This window comes from Bos javanicus, chromosome 21 (genome assembly GCF_032452875.1).
Source record: "Bos javanicus breed banteng chromosome 21, ARS-OSU_banteng_1.0, whole genome shotgun sequence".
NCBI classification, from domain to species: Eukaryota; Metazoa; Chordata; class Mammalia; order Artiodactyla; family Bovidae; genus Bos; species Bos javanicus.
In genome coordinates this window covers 5,864,854-5,880,897 of record NC_083888.1, presented here as the reverse complement: position 1 = coordinate 5,880,897, position 16,044 = coordinate 5,864,854, and the positions used below count along the sequence as shown (strand labels likewise).

At 41.2% G+C, this 16,044-nt stretch overlaps 1 long non-coding RNA gene across 1 annotated transcript in view; it reads left to right on the top strand.

The window, feature by feature from the left end:
* Positions 1 to 14,487: 14,487 nt before the first annotated feature.
* Positions 14,488 to 16,044, top strand: part of LOC133234089 (uncharacterized) — a 51,453-nt gene continuing 49,896 nt past the window's right edge. The window contains exon 1 of the long non-coding RNA XR_009732004.1: positions 14,488 to 15,244. This is a non-coding gene — a long non-coding RNA (uncharacterized LOC133234089). The remainder of the gene's footprint in view (positions 15,245 to 16,044) is intronic.

Genomic DNA, 16,044 nt, shown 5'->3' with positions numbered 1-16,044 from the left:
CCATAGGGACAGGGGCACTAGTGGCAGCAGTCCTGGGAGATGTAACTCAGTGTAAGTCCTCTTGCAGTTTACCAATGGCCCCAAACTCCAAGACTGTGTCACCTGTAAATTCCAGGACTGTGTTGCCTTAAGCCAGACAACTAACAGAGAGGGAGCCCAGCCCCACCCATCAGCAGACAATTGGATTCAAGTTTAACTGAGTGTGTCCCTAGTACCCAAGGTAGGCAGAAATACTTTTTAAAAAATGTCATACAAGAGGATTGGTTCAAGACGACTGAGTAGAAGTCTGGCCACCAGAGCAAGACCCAATTTTCCCCACAGCTAGTCCCTCCCATCAGGAAGCTTGCACAAGCCTCTTATCCTCACCCACCAGAGAGAAGACAGAAGAAACAAGAAATACAATCCCATCATCTTCCAGAATTAATACCATAATCACAGAAAGGTAACCAAAATGAAAATAAATAAGATTATATCCCAGATGAAGGAACAAGATAAATACCCAGAAACATAACTAAATGAAATAGAGATAGGCAACCTTCCACAAAAGAATTCAGAAAAATGATAGTGAAGATGATCCAGGATCTCAGAAAAATAATGGAGAAGATGCAAAACAAAACAAAAAAAATGTTTACCAAAGACCTAGAAGAACTAAAGAACAAACAAACAGAGATGGACAATACACTAGAAGGAATCAATAGCAGAATAACTGAAGCATAAGAATGGATAAGTGACCTGGAAGATAGAGTGGTGGAAATCAATGCTGCAAATCAGAATATAGAAAAGAGAATGAAAAGAAATGAAGACAGCCTAAGAGACCTCTGGGACAACTTCAGACATACCAATATTCACATTATAGGGGGTCCCAGAAGGAGAAAAGAGAGAGAGAAAGAACCCCTCAAAAATTTGAAGAGATAATAGCTGAAAACTTCCCCAATATGGCCAAAAAAAAAAAAAAAATGGTCAACCAAGTTCAGGAAGTGCAGAGTCCCAGACAGGATAAACCCACGGAGAGAGACATAGTAATCAAACTGACAAAAATTAAAGACAGAGGTAAATTATTAAAAGAAACAAGGGGGGAAAGGCAAACAACATACAAAGGAAATCCCATAAGGATATCAGCTGATTTCTCAACAGAAACTCTACAAGCCAGAAGGGAATGACACAATATATTCCAAGTGATTAAAGGGAAGAACTGACAACCAAGAACACCTAGCAAGACTCTCATTCAGATTTGATGGAGAAATCAAAAGCTTTCCAGATGAGCAAAAATCAAGAGAATTCAGTTCAGTTCAGTCGCTCAGTCATGTCTGACTCTTTGCGACCCCATGTACTGCAGCATGCCAGACCTCCCTGTCCATCACCGACTCCCAGAATTTACCCAAACTCATGTCCATCGAGTCAGTGATGCCATCCAACCATCTTATCCTCTGTCATCCCCCTCTCTTCCTACCTTCAATCTTTCCCAGCATCAGGGTCTTTTCAAATGAGTCAGCTCTTCACATCAGGTGGCCAAAGTATTGGAGTTTCAGCTTCAACATCAGTCCTTCCAATGAACATTTAGGACTGATCTCCTTTAGAATGGACTGGTTGGATCTTGAAGTCCAAGAAACTCTCAAGAGTCTTCTCCAACACCACAGTTCAAAAGCATCAGTTCTTCAGGGCTCAGCTTTTTTATAGTCCAACTCTCACATCCATACATGACCACTGGAAAAATCATAGCCTTGACTAGATGGACCTTTGTTGGCAAAGTAATGTCTCTGTTTTTTAATATGCTGTCTAGGTTGGTCATAGCTTTTCTTCCAAGGAGCAAGTGTCTTTTAATTTCATGGCTGCAGTCACCATCTGCAGTGATTTTGGAGCCCCCTCAAAAATGAAGTCTGCCTCTGTTTCCACTGTTTCCCCATCTATTTCCTATGAAGTGACGGGACCATATGCCATGATCTTAGTTTTATGAATGTTGAGCTTTAAGCCAACTTTTTCACTCTCCTCTTTTACTCTCATCAAAAGGCTCTTTAGTTCTTCACTTTCTGCCATAAGGGTGGTGTCATCTGCATATCTGAGGTTGTTGATATTTCTCCCAGCAATCTTGATTCCAGCTTGTGTTTCTTCCAGTCCAGCGTTTCTCATGATGTACTCTGCATAGAAGTTCAATAAGCAGGGTGACAATATACAGCCTTGATGTCCTCCTTTTCCTATTTGGAACCAGTCTGTTGTTCCATATCCAGTTCTACTAAGCACCACTGGGGGAGCCTGATGGGTTGCTGCCTATGGGGTCGCACAGAGTCGGACACGACTGAAGCGACTTAGCAGCCGCAGCAGCAGCATCAACATATATGATCCTTTGTTAATTGTTTTGGGTTTATTTTTGTAGATCTTTCCATTCATTTATGTTTCCTGCCTAGAGAATTTCCTTCAGTATTTGTTGTAAAGTTGGTTTGCTGCTGCTACTGCTAAGTTGCTTCAGTCGTGTCCGACTCTGTGTGACCCCATAGGCAGCAGCCCAGCAGGCTCCTCTGTCCCTGGGATTCTCTAGGCAAGAATACTGGAGTGGTTTTCCATTTCCTTCTCCAATGTGTGTGTGAGTGTGTGTGAAGTTGCTCAGTCATGTCTGACTCTTTGCAACCCCATGGACTGTAGCCTCTGTCCATGGGATTCTCCAGGCAAGAATACTGGAGTGGGTTGCCATTTCCTTCTCCAGGGGATCTTCCCAACCCAGGGATCTAACCCAGGTCTCCTGCATTGCAGGCAAATGCTTTATCCTCTGAGCCACCAGGGAAGCCAGAATACTGGAGTGGGTTGCCATTTCCTTCTCCAGGGGATCTTCCCAACCCAGGGATCAAACCCAAGTCTCCTGCATTGCAGGCAGATGCTTTATCCTCTGAGCCACCAAGGAAGCCATCCTTCTCCAGTATATGTTGATAATTGCTTTAAATGTAAATAGATTAAATGCCACAACCAAAAGACATAGACAGGCTGGGTGGAAACAAAAACAAGATCCATATGCACGTCTACAAGAGACCCACCTCAGACCTATGGGCACTTACAGACCGAACATAAGGGGATGGGAGAAGGTATTTCATGCAAATGGAAATCATAAGGAAGCTGGAGTAGCAATACTTATATCAGACAAAATAGACTTTAAAACAAAGACTGTTATAAGAGACAAATAAGGACATTACATAATGATAAAGGGTTCAATCCAAGAAGAAGATATAACAATTGTAACTATGTATAGACCCAACAAAGGAGCACCTCAATACATGAGGCAAATCCTAACAAACATAAAGGGAGAAATCAACAGTAACACAATGATAGTGGGGGATTTTAATACCTCACTTTCATCAATGAACAGATCATCCAGACAGAAAATCTGTAAGGAAATGTAGGCCTTAAATGACACTTTAGACAAGTTGGACTTAACTGGTATCTATTGAGCCTTCCATCCAAAAGCAGCAGACTACACATTCTTCTCAAGTGCACGTGGAATGTTCTCTAGGACTGACCACATGCTGGGCCACAAGATGAGCCCTGATAAATTTAAGAAAATCGAAATCATATCAAGCGTCTTTTCAGATCACAACACTATCTGATTAGAAATAAAATACAAGGAAAAAACTCTAAGAAACACAAACATATGGTGGCTAAACAATATGCTACTAAACGACCATTGGATCACTGAAGAAATCAAAGAAGAATTGAAAAAAACACCTGGAGACAGATGAAAATGAAAACACATCAGTCTAAAACTAATAGGATGCCCCAAAAGCAGTTCTAAGAGGGAAGTCCGTAGCAATACAGTGCTACCTCAAGAAACAAGGAAAATCTCAAATAAACAGCCTAACCTTACACCTAAAACAACTAGAGAAAGAAGAGCAAACAAAACCTAAAGTTAGCAGAAGGAAGGAAGTCATAAAAACCAGAGCAGAAATAAATGAAATAGAGACAAAGGAAACAATGGCAAAGATCAATGAAACTAAACGTTGGTTCTTTGGAAAGATAAACAAAATTGATAAACCTTTAGCCAGATTCATGAAGAAAAAAAGGAAGAGAACTTAAATCAGTAAAATTAGAAATGAAAAAAGAGACATTACAACAGACCCCATAGAAATACCGAGGATCATAAAAGACTACGATGAACAATTGTCTGCCAATAAAATGGACTACCTAGAAGAAATGGACAAATTCTTAGGTACAGTCTCCCTAGATTGAACCAGGAAGAAATAGAAACTATGAACAGACCAATTGTGAGCACTGAAATTGAAACCATGATTGAAAACCTCCCACCAAAAAAAGAGCCCAGGACCTGATGGCTTGACAGGCAGATTTTATCAAACATTTAGAGATGAGTCAATGCTTATCCTTCTGAAACTGTTCCAAAAAGTCGCAGAGGAAGGAAAACTTTCCAACTGATTTTATGAGGCCACCATCAGTCTGCTACCTAAACCAGACAAAGATATCACAAAAAAAAGATTACAGGCCAATATCACTGATGAACATAGACGCAAAAATTCTCAACAAAATACTAGCAACCTATATCCAACAATACATTAAAAAGATCATACACCATGATCAAATGGGATTCATCCCAGGGATGCAAGGATTTTTCATCATCCACAAATCAATCAATGTAATACACCATATCAACAAATTGAAGAATAAAAACTATACAGATCATCTCAATAGATACAGAAAGAGCTTTTGACAAAATTCAGTACTCATTTATGATTAAAAACAACCTCTCCAGAAAGTGGGCATACCCATTTAATACCACAACATAATAAAGGCCATATATGACAAACCTACAGCTAGTATCATGTTCAATGGTGAAAAGCTGAAAACATCCCTCTGGGATGAGGAAGAAGACAGGTATGTCCATTCTCACCACTTTTATTCAACACAGCTTTGAAAATCCTAGGTATAGCAATCAGAGAAGAAAAAGAAGTAAAGGGAATCCAAATTGGAAAAGAAATTGAACTGTCACTGTTTGCTGATGACATGATCCTATACATAGAAGCTCTTAAAGATCTACCAGAACACTACCAGAACTCATCAATGAACTTGGTAAAGTTTCAGATTACAAAATCAATACACAGAAGTCTGTTGCATTTCTATATACTAACAACAAAAGACCAGAAAGAGAAATTCAAGAATTGCATTTACCATTATATCAAAAAGAATAAAATACCTAGAAATAAATCTACATAAGGGAAAAAAAACCTGTACTCTGAACACTGTATGATGATGATGATGAAAGAAATTGAATAAGACATAAACAGGTGGTTAGACATACCATGTTCATGGGCTGGAAGAATCAATATTGTCAAAATGACTATACTACCCAAGGCAATCTACAGATTCAGTGCAATCCTTATGAAATTACCAATGGCATTTTTCACAGAACTATAACAACAACAACAAATCTCAAAATTTGTTTGGAGACACAAAAGACCCTGAAATAGCCAATGAAATCTTGAAAAAGAAAAACAGCTAGAGGAATCAGGCTCCCTGGCTTCATACTATACTACAAAGATATAATCATCTAAACAGTCTGGTACTAGTGCAAAAAGAGAAATATAGATCAATCAATATAGGACAGGATATAAAACCCAGAAAAAAGCCCAGGCACCTATGGTCAATTGATCTGTGACAAAGGAGGCAATACTACACAATACTGGAAAGACAGTCTCTTCAACAAATGGTGCCAGGAAAACTGGACAGCCACATGTATAAAAATGAAATTATACCATTTCTTAACTCCAAACACAAAAATAAGCTCAAAATGGATTAAAGACCCAAATGTAAGACCAAAACTATAAAACTCCTAGAGGAAAACATAGGCAGCACACCCTCTGACATAGGCCACAGCAACATCTTTCCTTGCAATAACCCTGTAAAGGAAAAACACTGTCTCTCATTTCAAAATAGGCAAAGTGAGCTGAGAAATACTAATGATTTGCCCAAGGTGAGTTAATAAGTTATTGCCTTAAGAGTTATAAATTTTTAAAACTTTGACCATTTTCACGCAAACACCATGAGGTAGAGTCCCACTTTATGGAGGAAAATGTAAGGTCAACAAAGATAAGAAATTTTCTCTGAGATCCCAAAGATGTGGTGGATGAGCATGGTTCCCACTTCCTTCCTGCTTTGTCTGGAGGAAGTGATGACCATCAGCACATACATCTGAAAGCTGGAAATAAGAGAAAGAAGACCAGAAGCAAAGGCTTCATCATTACCCTTTAATGATGGCTATTATTAACCACATTCTACAGATGGGGCCATAGTGCCAGGCAGAAAAATCATTGTGCTTTTCAGGGTCACAAAGATGCTTACTGGGGCAGCTGGGATTTGACTCAATGTTGGAGCCTCTTTCATTAAGTTTAGAGTGGGGATAGGAAGATACAGAAAGTTCAAATGCCCGTGAATTTCTTTTCTCAGATCCTCAGTTTTCTCATCTGTAAAAGGAAAGGGTGACTTAGGTTATCTCCCTTTCAAACTTAAACTTGATTTTAGCCTAGCAATTCAAGCCGTTCTTGGAAACAAGAGCCTAGGGGTATTCTGGTACATTATAGGTGCTGATTCCTGTTTTTTTTTTTTTAATAAATGAATAAATAAAGAAAACAGCCATATAAAATCATATATTTCTGAAAACTAATATTTGTTGGGTGGTCAGAGATGATGACACAACTTAACAACTGAACAACCAGCACAACAACAAAGATGAAGAAGGATCAAAACCACCCTGCTCTCTAGATTCATTTATTGTCATTCTTCTCTGGGGTAATTTTAATTCACCAGGCTCATGTAGGCTTAATTAAAAAAAAAAAAAAAACAAAGGCTCAGATATCAAAAAGTTTTTCAGGCTCATTAGAAAAGGAAGCTCTCCATTATTTGAATAATACTAATATTTCTTCACAACAATCCCTCGCTGGTCATTACATCTCATGAGAGTGTATTTTAGCACCTAACACCTGAGGCATAGCTCAATACATAGCAAGCACTCAAAGAATATTTGCCAAACCAATAGGTTAAGGATTTTTTCCCCTTTCTTGTATATTATCCAGAACTGTCTTCCAAGATTAAACTGTGAAATACAAAGCTTGACAGAGAAGCTATAATCAGATCTATTCATCAGAAAACTTTGGTTGGTAATATCACATATGAGTACAAGTAAGCACAAAGAGGATGTTTGTTATAAGGTATTTATTTAATATTTTAAAATCAATCATTGCAACTCACAGTATTAACAAACTGAAAAAGAAAAATCCTATTATCATCATAATAGACACAGAAAAAGCACTTGGCAGTCCAATACTCATTCCTGATTAAAAAAAAAAAAAAAAAAAGCCCTTGGGGTGTGGGAAGGTAATACAGGAGTAGGGGGGAAAGGTTATTATGGAATTATATGACATCATGTATGTGAAACATTAAAACTGTAAAGCACTATAGAATTTTTAAAATCTTTTATTTAAAAAAAAATCTCAACAAACTAGCAACCTGAACCTACAGATAATATACTTAACAGTAAAAGATTTAAATACTTTCTCCCTAAGATCAAGAAAAAGTGAAGGATGTCTGGTTTCATCATTTCTTTTCAGTGTTGTACTAGAAATTCAAGCTAATGCAATCAGGCAAGAAAATATAAAGAACCTAGGTTGGAAAAGATAACTAAAATTGCCTTTATTCACAGATAGTATGATCATCTTTATAGAAAATGCTTTGAAATCTATTTTTAAAAAGGTATTAAGACTAATAAGTTCAGAGAGGTTGCAGGATACCAGACCAATATAAAAATTTCATTTGTGGACCTCCCTATTGGCACAGGGGTGAGAATACATCTGCCAACGCAGGGAACACAGGGTCAATTCCTGGTCCAGGAAGATTCCACATACCACAGAGCAACCGAGTTCATGTGCCACAACTGCTGAGTCTGCACTCCAGAGCCCACGAGCTGCGACTGCTGAGCCTGCACATCACAGCTACTGAAGTCTGCATACTCTAGGTCTCTGGAGTCACAACTTATGAGCCCCTGTGCCACAACTACGGGAGCCTGAGCCTGGAGCCCGTGCTGCACAAGAGAAGCCACTGCAGTGAGAAACTCGTGCACCATAAGAGAGTAGCCTTCATTCTTCACAACTAGAGAAAGCCTACATGCAGCAACAGAGACCCAGTGCAGCCAAATAAATAAATACAGCAGTGTGTACCTGTCAAAAAATCAGAAATAAATGATAGATTTAAAAAATTTCAATTGTATCCCTATACAACAGCAACAAACAAACAGAAACTAAAATTAAGAAACAAAACCACTTACAATAGCATAAATACTATGAAATACTTAGGGATGTGCCTGACGGGATGCAAAAGACCTGTACATCAAAAACTACAAAACATCATAGAGGAAAATTACAGACGACTGAGATAATGGAGGAAATGAACAGTGTTTATGAACCTCAACATTGCTAAAATGTCAGTTGTGGAAATTCCCTGATGGTCCAGTGGTTAGGACTCTGTGTTTTCACTGCCATGGGCCTGGGTTCAATCCTTGATCAGAGAAGCCAGAGAGCATGCCAAAAAAAAGTCAGTTTTCTGCAAATTGACATACACATTCAATGCATCCAAAAAATAGCCCAGCAGATTTTTGAAGAAATTAATAAGCTAAGTCTAAAATTTATGTGGAAAAGCAAAATCATAGAAAACAACTCTGAAAAAGAACAATTTGGTGGATTATCTGATTTCAAGATATTGTAAATCTACAACCATCGGGGCAGCATAGTGTTTGCATGATGTTAGGATAGATCAACGGAACATAATATAAAGTTTAGGTACATCCACATGTATGTGGACAGTGGAATTTTGAGAAAGGTGCAGAGGTAATTCAGTGGAGAAAACATGGTCTTTAAAAAAAAAACTGGATTAGAAAAATCAGATATCCATAGGAAAAAATTAGCATGTATAAACCTTCCCAAGGCACTGGTTCAACTCCACTCACAGGGGGCAGACTCCACAATTAAGAGGAACTGCAACTTAGCAGCAGCAGCAGCAGCCAACCTTCCAGCCAGCAGAAAGGGCAGCATAATTTACCCCAAACACAGTAAATTAAACAAAATTAAAAGACAGAGAAATATACAGCAGATGGAGGAATATGGGGAAAACTCACAAGACCAAACAATTGAAGAGGAAATAGGCAATCCACCTGAAAAAGAAGAGTAATGATAGTAAAGATGATCCAAACTCTTGAAAATAAAATGAAAGCACAGATAAATAGACTGGAGGCATGGATTGAGAAGATGAAAGAAATCTTCAAGGATTTAATTTAACAAATGACCTAGAAGAATTAAAGAATAAACCATCAACACAATAACAGATTAAAAATACATTGAAGGGAAACAACAGCAGAGTAACTAAGGCAGAAGTACAGATAAGTGAGCTGGAAGATAGAATGGTGGAAATAACTGAAGCAGAACACATTAAAGATAAAAGAATAAAAAGTACAGTTTCAGAGAGCTCTGAAATAATATTAAGCATAACAACATTCAAATTGTAGGGGTCCCAGACTAGGAAGACAAATGGAAAGGACATGAGAAAATATTTGATGAGATTATAGTTAAACACTTCCCTAAAATGGGAAAGGAAATATCCATCCAAGTACAGGAAGCCTAGAGAGTCCCATGGAGGATATATATAAGGAATATCAGGCCAAGACACATATTAATCAAACTAACAAAAATTAAACACAAAGAACAAATTTTAATAGCAGCAAGGGAGAAGCAACAAATAATATACAAGGAGATCCCCATAAGGCTAACAGCTGATCTTTCAACAGAAACTCTGCAGGCCAGAAGGGAATGGCAGGATATACTTAAAGTAATGAAAAGGAAATATATACAACCAAGATTACTCTGTCCAGCAAGGATCAATTCAGATTCACAAAAGAAATCAAAAGCTTTACAGACAAGCAAAAGTTAAGAGAATTCAGGACCACCAAACTAGCTCTATGGGCTTCCCTCATAGCTCAGTTGGTTAAGAATCCACCTGCAATGCAGAAGACCCCAGTTTGATTCCTGGGTTGGGAAGATCTGCTGGAGAAGGGATAGGCTACCCACTCCAGTATTCTTGGGCTTCTCCTGTGGCTCAGCTGGTAAAGAATATGCCTGCAATGTGGGAGACCTGGGTTTGATCCCTGGATTGGGAAGATCCCTGGGTTGGGAAGAAGGAAAAGGCTACCCACTCCAGCATTCTGGCCTGGAGAATTCCATGGACTGTGTAGTCCATGGGGTCGCAAAGAGTTAGACACAACTGAGCGACTTGCACTTTCACTTTCAAACTAACTCTCTAACTTCCTAGACAGGAAACGCAAAAAGAAGAAACCTACAAACACAAAACAATAAAGTAAATGGTAATAGGATTGTATGTTGTTGATGTTCAGACACTCAGTTGTATCTGACTCTTTGCGACCCCATGGACTGCAGCATGCCAGCCTTTCCTGTCCTTCACCATCTCCCGGCGCTTGCTGAAACTCATATCCATTGAGTCAATAATGCCATCCAACCATCTCATCCTCTGTAATCATCCCCTTCTCCTCCTGCCTTGTATCTTTTCCAGCATCAGGGTCTTTTTTAATGAGCTGGTTCTTTGCATCAGGTGGCCAAATATTGGAGTTTCAGCTTCAGCATCAGTCCTTCTAATGAATATTCAGGACTGATTTCCTTTATGATTGACTGGTGTGACCTCCTTGTAGTCCAAGGGACTCTCTTCAACACCACAGTTCAAAATCATCAGTTCTTTGGCGCTCAGCCTTCTTTATAGTCCAGCTCTCACATCCATACATGACCACTAGAAAAACCATAGCTTTGACTAGAAGGACCTTTGTTGGCAAAGTAATGTCTCTGCTTCTTAATAGGCTGTCTAGGCTTGTCATAGCTTTTTTTCCAAGGAGCAAAAATCTTTTAATTTCGTGGCTACAGTCACTATCTGCAGTGATTTTGGAGCCCAAGAAAATAAAGTCTCCCACTGTTTCCATTGTTTCCACATCTATTTGCCATGAAGTGACAGGATCAGATGCCATGATCATACGTATCAATAATTACCTTAAATGTAAGTGGGCTAAATGCTTCAACCAAAAAACACAGATTGGCTGAATGGATAAAAAAAACAAAACCCCTATATATGTTGTCAAAGAGACCCACCTCAGACCTAGGGACATATACAGACTGAAAGTGAGGGGCTGGAAAAAGATAATCCATGCAAACAAAAATCAAAAGAAAGTGGGAGTAGCAATACTCAGATAAAATAGACATTAAAATAAAGACTGTTATAAGAGACAAAGAAGGACTGCATAATGATCAAGGGATCAATCTAAACATAAGATGGAAACAATTATAAATAAATATGTACCCAAAAAAGGAGCACCTCAATACATACAGCTGATGCTAACAACAATTATGTGGGAAATCGACAGTAACACAATAATAATGGGGGACTTTAATATCCCACTCACACCAATGGACAGATTATTCAGACAGAAAATCAGTAGGGAAACACAAGTTTTAAATGATACATTGAGCTAGTTGGACCTAATTGATATCTACAGGGCATTTCTTCCAAAAACAATAGTTGTTGTTCAGTCACTGGAAAAACCATAGTTTTGACTATATAGACCTTTGTCGGCAAAGTAATGTCTCTGCTTTTTAATACACTGTCTAGGTTTGTCATAGCTTTTCTTCCAAGGAGCAAATGTCTTTTAATTTCGTGGCTGCAGTCAATGTCCTCAGTCATTTTGGAGCCCAAGGAAACAAATGTTTTCATTTTTTTCCTCTTCTATTTGCCATGAAGTGATGAGACTGGATACCATGATCTTAGTTCTTTAAATGTTGAGTTTCAAGCCAGCTTTTTCACTCTCTTCTTCCACTCGCATCAAGAGGCTCTTTAGATCCTCTTCACTTACTGCCATTAGAGTGGTATCTTCTGCATCTATGAGACTGTTGATATTTCTCCCAGCAATCTTAATTCCTTTTGAACTGTGGTGTTGGAGAAGACTCTTAAGAGTCCCTTGGACTGCAAGGAGATCCAACCAGTCCATTCTGAAGGAGATCAGCCCTGGGATTTCTTTGGAAGGACTGATGCTAAAGCTAAAACTCTGATACTTTGGCCACCTCACGCGAAGAGTTGACTCATTGGAAAAGACTCTGACACTGGGAGGGATTGGGGGCAGGAGGAGAAGGGGACGACAGAGGATGAGATGGCTAGATGGCATCACTGACTCAATGGACGTGAGTCTGAGTGAACTCCGGGAGTTGGTGATGGACAGGGAGGCGTGGCATGCTGTGATTCATGGGGTTGCAAAGAGTCGGACATGACTGAGCAACTGAACTGAACTGAACTGAATCTTAATTCCAGCTTATGGTTCATCCAGCTCAGCATTTCACACGATGTATTCTGCATAGAAGTTAAATAAACAGGGTGACAATATACAGCCTTGAGTTACTCCTTTTCCAATTTGGAACCAATTAGTTGTTCCATGTCCAATTCTAACTGTTGCTTCTTGTCCCACATACAGATTTCTCAAGAGGCAGCTAAGGTGGTCTGATATTCCCATCTCTTTCAGAATTTTCCACAGTTTGTTGTGATCCACACAGTCAAAGGCTTTAGTGCAGTCAACGAAGCAGAAGTAGATGTTTCTTTGGAATTCCCCTTTAACTGTTTCATGGCTTTTTGTTTCCATTATTCCTTTCTTCTCTTGATTCCTTTCTTTGTGATTTGATGGTTTTCTGTAAGTGTGTGCTTTGATTGCTTTCTAGTTACCTTTTGTGTATCTACCATAGGTTTTCGTGTTATAGGTGGGTACCATGAGGCTCACAAAAAAGCATCTTTTATTTATGAGTCTATTTTAAGCTGATAACAATGTTGAATGCATACTAAAGCTCTACATTTTTACTCTTCCCATCATTTTACTTGTTTGTTGTTTCAATTTACCCTTTTATCTTGTGTATTTATTATTATCATAGTTATTGTTGTTTTTAATGCTTTTCTCTTTTAACCTTCAATATAGATTTATATGTTATCTACCACCATTACAAAATTAGAGTATTCTGATTTTAACTGTATAGTAAGATTTATATTTTGATATGTTTTCCTATCACTAATTAATGTCTTTTCTTTGCAGTTTGAAGTTCCTTTGACATTCTTATAAGGCTGCTCTAGTGGTGATGAACTCTTTCAGCTTTTACTTGTCAGCTGCTCAGTCGTGTCCAACTCTTCATGACCCCACGGACTGCAGCACACCAGGCTTCCCTGTCCATCACCAACTCCCAGAGCTTACTCAAACTCATGTCCATTGAGTCAGTGATCCCATCAACCATCTCATCCTCTGTCGTCCCCTTCTCCTCCTGCCTTCAGTCTTTCCCTGACTGAAAGGCAAATAATGGGATAAAATTCTGACAATTCTTTTATGTATTTAAATCTTAAAACAACACTGTATTTTGAAAATAGAAAGTGGACTAGAAAAACATAGATTAAATAGTATGTATTCCTCTACCTCTATAGGACAGTAGAAGATGAGGCATCAAAGGGAAAATAATGGAGGAAAACAAAGGAGTCTTTGGGTGGCCCTATGAGGAAAACATGCACAGTCTGATTAAATCAAACCTGTCCAACTACGATCCTGTGGGCTTGGAGGACTGTTGCTGGGAGAAAGAAAGCTGGAGGGAGGACAAGAGAGAAAAAGAGAATTGTAGTGGCAGAAAACCAAAGGGGAAAATAGAGGGGTGGGAGGGACAGACAGACACATCAAGCTGAAAGGTAAATGGATTTTGTAGAAATAACTTTCGTGTTTCAGCTTTGCAAACACACACTTAGTTAATGGCCAGACAAGGCCTGAGCTATCTGCTGGTGAAGTAACGTGGCTATCAAATTCCCCTTCCCTGGAGCCCTTGGAAGTTGTTGCCAGAAACAGGAGGGGAAATCCATCTGTCTGTCTCTCCTTTCTTCCTTGGACTGGATTTCCTGTTTCCTCTCTCTATTCCCCCCAGGGAACCCTCCAGCCCCCACTGCCTCCGAGAGTAAGACACGAGATTTGGGCAAAGTGTGGAGTGAGGACAGCACTTGTGACTAGAGTTTCATGAAGCTGAAAACGGGCTCTCTGGGCCGGGTGGGAACCCAAGCCCATGCACCCCCTGCCTCTTTACAGGCTGAGGTTAGCAGGGTCCCCCACCCTTGCCTTCCTTCCCCACCTTCCTGGGTGCCAGGGGATACTTGACCCCGGGGGCCCTTGCCCCTCCTGAGCCCCAGCACCCAGCTTGGGTGAGGGTATCCTGGAGCCCGAGTCTTTCCTGCCAGGGGTGCAGGCTGGGGGAGCACCCTCTCTTGCCCCAGCCCCTCTCCACGCACAGACACCTCCCATCCACCAGGCTATGGCAGCCTCTCTGGGTCACTAGGTTGGAGAGCAGAAGTTCGCAGCCTCAGGGCAAAGCACGGACTGGGCTCCCTGGCGGGGGGGGTGGGGTAGGTCACAGCCCATTTCCACGTGGCCGGGGCAGGGCCCGGGGTTGCAGTCCCCTGGCTGGGCAGACAGGCAGGGGTGGGGCGAGGCCCTGAACTTGCCCGGTGCTGGGGCCTCCTCTAGTGTCGGGCAAGGCCCCCTCTTCTCAGACAGGAAGTCTTCATCATGATCAAGTTAGGCTCCCAAGTGTATTGCTGATCCTGTTAGCGCTGCCAATTGTCTCGCTGTTCACACTGTTCACTGAATCCAGGATAGGCAGGGTGTGAGCTAAGAGGCTGGAAGAAGACTCGAGGAGCCGAGGAGCCGTGGGAACTGCAGACGCGTTTATCCTCTCCTGGCTGATGCAGCAGCCACAACATAACCATATCGCAGCCATAATGTACTCAGAACACAGCCTCATGTAACATAATCGTGATGTCGGTCCAAGGTAGTCCCATTGCAGCAGTGGCCAGGGCTTTCGTGGTGAAGCTCACAGAGGCGTACCACACACAGCAGCCCGTGACCAAGGCAATGCTTTGTGACGTGCATAGGCAGTGTTACAAGTCATCTCAGCTGTTATATTACAACATGTGAAGGCAGAGCGAGAAGCCAAGGGGCAAGAGAGCCTGACCGTGACATCTTGGCTCATCTGCTCTCTCCCTACACCAAGGCAAAGTCAAATCAGCTGCCAGATGCACAGGACAATCTTCAGGTGGACGGAGTCACCAGCTCACTGTGCTGGGAGCAGACGACAACACTGAACAGAACAGGGTCGTGAAGGGCAGGGCGTGCTCGGGGACTTCCTGGAGGGTTGGGGTTAGAAGCGAGAAGAAGCTGAGGGGGCAGAGGTGGGCGCGTCAGGATGAGGGGCATGCGCAGGGCCAGGGATGGGAGTGAGGAGGTCTGGACGGGGAGGGGTGGACAGAAAGAGCCTGCAGACGGGGAGGGGGAGGGGGCCGTCTGCCCAGTCCACCCCGAGACCCGCGCCGCCCGTTCCACTGGCTCTCTGTGCTCCTCTTTTCCCTCCTCCCCTCCCAGGTGGTGCCTGAGAGCACAGACTCCTCCCCACAGTGGGGCCAGCCAGGCCTGTTCCCTGAGAGCTCGATTCAGAGTGGCTACGTTGACCCCTGTGTTCTTGGCAGTCCCTTCTGGACCCAAAGGCCACAGTTTAACTTGGTTTACTAAATTGTTCCAGTGTTTGGTGTTTTGGGGTTTTTTTGTTTTTTCCTTTTAGAGACAGGTATAATGAGATCATGGTCATGGTCCATTTAAGAGAATCAGGGATCAAAACCCAGCCATCATTCATCCTCTCTGTTTGTCCCTCTAGCTTGAGTTCCACTGCTGGGAGGGGAAGGAGCTAGCCTTCCCTGTCATTACTTATCCTGCAGAATCCCAACTTCTGCTGAGACTTGACAACTATGCTACATTTACAGTTATTCCCAGTTTATAACAACAAAAATGCTGAACTGCAATTGGGAGAGAGAAACTTCATGAGGTTCCGGGTGCATGCTTGCATGCTAAGTCGCTTCAGTCGTCTCCAACTCTGTGTGACCCTATGGACTGTAGCCTGC